The sequence below is a fragment of the Rhinatrema bivittatum genome, chromosome 8 (genome assembly GCF_901001135.1).
Source record: "Rhinatrema bivittatum chromosome 8, aRhiBiv1.1, whole genome shotgun sequence".
Taxonomy (NCBI): Eukaryota; Metazoa; Chordata; class Amphibia; order Gymnophiona; family Rhinatrematidae; genus Rhinatrema; species Rhinatrema bivittatum.
In genome coordinates, this window is record NC_042622.1 from 86,326,030 (window position 1) to 86,332,029 (window position 6,000).

Here is a 6,000-nt window from a genome sequence, read left to right on the forward strand (position 1 = left end):
TCAGTCTGGCAGGCAGTGACAGCTGCATTATAAAAGCAGCTGGATCTGTTTGGCAGGCTCAAAGTACAATAATAAGTAGAAGTGCAGGAGCTTATGGAGCCAGGTTTGTCTGGTAGAATAGACACTTCTCGTCTTGTCCAGATTGTTGGTGGTGAGGTACCATCCCGAAAGGCCAGGGAGTCCTAGGAGGCCAGATGTTCAAGCAACAGCTATGCTAGTATTGGTAGCTATTTACATTATTACCAAGCCTTGTGGTTAGACATAGGAAGGGAGGCGTGCTGGGGTGGGATCTGAATCTGAATAAAATAGGGGAACTTGCAGGCTGATCTAACCAAAAGGGTGGAGTACAAAGGAGAAAGATGACAGGAATTGTCCTGAATAGGAAGTGACATGCTAGAGTGGAGGACTAGCCTAGTGGATAGAGCAGCAGACAGGGAAGCTAAGGTTCGAATATCACTGAAGCTCCTTATGAGTTTGAGCAAGGTACTTCACCCTCTGTTGCTTCAGGGACAGATCAAGAGTCTAATGTAAAAGAAAAGAGTAAAAAAAATAGGTACTGAAATTCAGCACACATTTCTTTATTCAAGTATTAAAACAAAATTAACTCCCAAAGCAGTAAGTTACTGGTATGCTAATGCATCAGGAGTTTTTAAAAAAGCATGTTATGCACACTGTTTTCTGTACAAAATCATGATTTATGCAGAAAGCATGTTTTCTGCATGTAAATCTAGAGTACAGGATTCCTGCACAACAAATTCAGGTTTGGTCCTCGAGAGCCACAAATAGACCAGGTTTTCAGGATATCCATAATGAATATGCATGAGATAGATTTACATACAATGGAGGCAGTGCATGCAAAGCTATCTCATACATATTAATTGTGGATATCCTGAAAACCAGGCATGTTTGTGGCTCTCGAGGACTGGAATTGGCCACCCCTGCCTAGACTAACACTAGTCCAGAAACTTTACTACACCTCTAAACAAGTTACACTTCTAGGGTTAAGAAAACATGAGTTATGCCAATGCAACTTTCTGCATTGGGGAGTAAAGCGCAGTTGCTTACCTGTAACAGGTGTTCTCCTAGGACAGCAGGATGTTAGTCCTCACATATGGGTGTCATCTTCCAATGGAGCCTGGCACAGAAAACTTTTCTAGAAGCTTTGACCAGCACACTGAGCATGCCCAGCTGCTGCTAGCCACACGTCCACACGAGGTCCCCCTTCAGTCTTGTAATATAGAGAGGAAAAATATGAGTGAGGTGAGCCAGAGGTGTCACATGGACAGAGGCCACCATGTGGTCCATCAGGTGGAGAAGGCAAGCTGGCACCCTCCGACTGTTCCGGACAAGGCTGGCCAGCGAGGCAAGGGTGATTGCCCGGTCTTGGGGCAAGGAAGCTTTTACTTGCACCGTGTCCAGCCTGGCATCTATGAAGTCGAACTGGGGAGACAGAGAGAGATGAAGACTTGGGGAAGTTTATGACGAACCCCACCATCTGTAGCATCTGCACCGTCAAGATCAGAGCATGCAAGGCTCCTGAACAGGAATCGCTCCTGACCAACTAGTTATCCAGGTAGGGGAACACATGCACCGAGCAATGCCTGAGGTAGGCGGCCACCACCGCTAAGCATTTGGTAAAAATATGGGGGGCTGATGCCAGCCCAAAGGGAAGCACTTTATACTGGTAATGTGTTTTCCCCACCACGAAGCGGAGGTACTTGTGGTGGCTGGGGATGATTGCAATGTGAGCATAAGCCTCCTTGAAAGCGAGGGAGCAAAGCCAGTCTCCTCCTGTTCCACCGCACCTGCTGCAAGGGGGGCTTTGAGCTCTGTCCAAAGTAAGACCTGATGGGCAGATGAACCCCATGATGGACATGGGGGAGAGGTCTCTGGGAGCCGGCTGAAGTTTAGACGGTACCCCTGGCGAATAATGGTAAGGACCCAGCGGTCCGATATGATTTCTTCTCAGCGATGGGCGAAGGCAAGGAGCCTGTCTTCCACCAGGGGATCCGGTGTCAGGGGTACAGTCAACTGACTTCCACTCCCTTGCTGCCAATCAAAAGCCCATGGCCAGGACTTGCTGGGGGGCCGGCTGGGGCATGGGCACTGCTGCTGGCGAGGGCGGCCCCTGGATCCGGTGCGTGGCGCACGAGCCCAGGAGGCTGGAGGATAATACTTCCTCTGCCAGTAAAAGGGTTTCCGGGAACCTGGTCTGGAGGATTTCCTGGCAGAGTACGGACCTTCGGAGGTACTGGCTGATAGCTGTGGAAGGGTATTCTTGATAGCCCTTCAATTGTGCTACCGCTTCCCAGAACTTGTCCCCAAAGAGATTTTCACCTGTGCATGGGAGATCAGCCAGCCTATCCTGCACCTCCAGCTGGAGGTCAGAGGCCCGAAGCCACGCCGTTCTCCTGGCACCAATGCCAACTTCCATTATGTGGGCCGCTCTGTTTCCAGAGATTGCGGTTATATTGGGTCATATAAAGCTGGTAGGCAGCAATGTGGGCCAAGTAGGTGGCGTTGGCCTTTCTGTTAACAGGGGAGATGGAAATGGGGTGCTCCCACATATGGAGGACGAGGTCCTTAAAAATATCATGGATAGGGACTGCCATGATTTCCTTAGGAGCATCGATGAACTGGAGCACTTCCAACATCTTATGTCACGCATCCTCCTCCGTAAGCAGTTGAAAGGGAATGGCTTCAGCCATGGCCCTGACAAACCCTGCAAAGGACAAGTCTTTGGGTGGCGATTGACACCGTTCCTCTAGCGGACAAGGCTCCGAGAGGGGGTCATCCGAGTACGAGTCCGTGGAGTTGTCAGCCCAAGGGTCGTAAGTGCCCTCCTCCTCATTGGGACCAGCATGCTCTGGGCGGGGCCCATGAGGGTTATCAACCCTGGGTTCCAATGGATTGGAGGTCTTGAGGGCACCGTAGGCTTTGAGGGTTCCCCTGGCTTTGAGGGGACCGAAGGTTGCGGTAGGCCGGAGGGACCCGGTAAAGGCTCGGGGAACTGTGGGCGAGGAAACATGGTACCGGCTGCATCTTCCTCCTTGGAGGACCCAAGAACCATGATCGCTCCTGTGGAGGGCATTGGTGGCCGTTGGGGAACCAAAGGTCCCTTGGGCACCGGCTGTGTTGGAAGGGTGCCCAAGAGGACATCCAGAAGCTCTAGCAGTGGTGCTAACATCGATGGCGGAGGCTCAGGCACTGGCATGGGGGACCAGTGGCACCAGCAGCTCAACACTTTGGAGCACTTTGAGCACTGCGGTTGCACCCTGCAGTCCAACTCCTCCTGAAAGTCCAGAGTGGATGGTGTCGGTGGGGAACGCCTAAGGCTACTGGGGGCATCAGAAGATGGGGCCTCCGATGGCTGGTGCCGCTTCGATGGCAGTTTGGCAGCTGCCGATGGAGCTCCGGAACCAGAACCGTGCGTTGACGGTGACTGGTGTCAATGCTTGCGGGATCTTCTTTGGTGCTTGGCCCAGTCTTTTCCCAGTGCCGAGGATGCCGACGATCCTGATGTCCTGGAGAGCGGGGAGATCATCAAGGATCGATCCCAGTCCCCTCAATCCCTGGAAGCACTGGTGATCATGCTCTATGGCTGGTAGCTGGAATATATCCTTGCAGAGTGAACAGGAATAACTGGGTAGACTGAAAGGACAATTGGTTCTTCTCTGCCACAATCTACTATGTGAAATTACTTGAGTTAAACCAAATTTGTTGTTGTTTGCATTTGCACTGGGAGAGTATTAGAGCTGCAGGCTGCGAACCAAGGAAGCCAGGGTTCAAATTCTGCTTCTACCAGTTGTGATCTTGGGCAAGTCATGTTGCTTCAGGCATTGTAAATCTTGAGCTACTAATAAAAATATGTGAGCTAAATCCAAATATTTTCTGTACCTCCCCTAGAAATCTGAGATAAAAGGGGATTAAATAAATTATAAAATAAATGTCAACTCTTTGCTGACTGTAGCTATGCATAATAATGCTTTTTTTTACCACATTAAGTGCTGCTGTTTAACTGCAAACAACATGTATTATACATCTAAGTGGAAATAAGTGAAATCCAGATTGTCAAACAAGAATCCAGAAATCTAGTATAATTCCATAAATATGGTCTTAGCCAGAGACTGGGCCCCATGCACTGAAGGGTTTAGAGCAGAGCTTTCCAAACTTTGCATGTTGGTGACACACATTTTAGACAAACAATTTCAAAACAGAGTAATTCAGTCTACTAGCAAACCAGAGGTTAAAGGTTAAACGAACAAAACGTATTTCGATAATTTATGTATGTTTCCTTAAATATATACATACATTTTTGTGGATTACATGTTACACCCACAATGACCCCCAGGCAGCTCCCATTCATTCTCACATCCCTCCCTCCCCATCCCCTAGGCAATCACACATTCATTCTCTCTCTCTCTCACACACACACACTCTCACACTGACCCCCAGGCAGCTCCCATTCATTCTCACATTGTTCCCCCCCCCCCACCCGCCAGGCATGCACACATTCATTCTCCCATACACACACACAGAGACCCCCAGGCAGGCACCAATTTATTCTCACACCCACATACACCACACACAGACAGACCCCAGGAAGACACTCATTCGTTCTCATACACAGATACAGCCTCAGACAGGCACCCATGCATTCACACATATACACCCCCAGGCAGACTCCTATTCATACACTTGCACACACTGAAGGCAGACCCCTCCCCTCTTTCTTTTGCCAGCAACCTCAGAGCTTCTCTCATTCCTCTGCTACTGCTGTCACTGCTGCCATGTGGATATTTGGGGAGGTGCTGATTGCTGCTACTGGCACTGAAGCCCGTTCTGCTGCCTCCTCGGTGCAGGCCCCGCGGTATTAAATATTTGCCGGCTTCCACTTCCTCCATGCTGATCTCGTACATTGTGAGATCGGCATAGATAAAGTGCTATTCTTGCACATTCCCAAAGATTACATGTGCCAATCACTAAAAAGTAATTTGTTTTACCTTTGCTGTCTGATCTTAGTTTTCTAATCGATTGGTCACAGGCTTTTTTTTCCACCTTCCCTTTCTTGTTTTTTTGCCAATTCCTTTTACAGGGTCTTTTTTTTTTTCTATTTCTTTTCTCTCCATCTTTCTTCTTCCCTCAAACACACAATCAGGTTCTCATTCTCACAGTGGCCCTACTACCGGGTTTCCTCCTCTTCTTGGGCCACCGCGACGTGGGATATGCGGCGGCCCATTAAAGCTGCTCTTCTTCTGTACACGGCAGATGCTCCTCCTCCTTCCTGCCCGTGCGGCTCCGGCAACGTTTTTCTTCTGGGGCTGCGCAGGCAGGAAGGAGGAGGAGTGAACGTGACCTTTTCCTTCGGGCCGTGGTGAGGCAAGCTCCACCACGGCCCCGCCGATATTTCTGCTGTAGTTCCCTGCTTCCGCAGGACTGATCTAATGTCAAATAAGGGCATGGCTGCTGCTGCAGGGGGGGGGGGGGGGGAGTGCCTTAAGCACCTCCTTGTAAGCTACAGGCTTTGTAGGTTTCCTCTCACAAAATCATGGTCCTAAAAGAAACACAATTCAGAACAATCCACATGTGCAATTTTACTGTTGTAAATGTTTATAAAAACTGCTACTCTTCTGCTTTTTTAAGTGAAGACAAATTGCACGGTAAGCAGCTGCATCTGTACGAGGTACATGCTGTACGGTGTTACTGTTAGTAATACAACAGCAGAGGATGCATGAATGAGGTGCACTGCCAGTAGGGGGTGCTAGAGCTGTGTGGGGAATCTATTTGCTGGGATAGCTGGAAAAGGATGTGAATTCCTCCCGATTCCCCTCTATTTAAGAGCTGCTTATGTCTGTATCACACATTCATGGGCCATGTTATGATTCATCAATCCCTCGGGATCCCATGCCTTGCTCCTCTCTTCTAGCCATACTCCATCTGCCTGGCCTGATACTGGATTGCAGAATGGCTCCCCTCCCCAGCACAGCATTTAAGCTTACA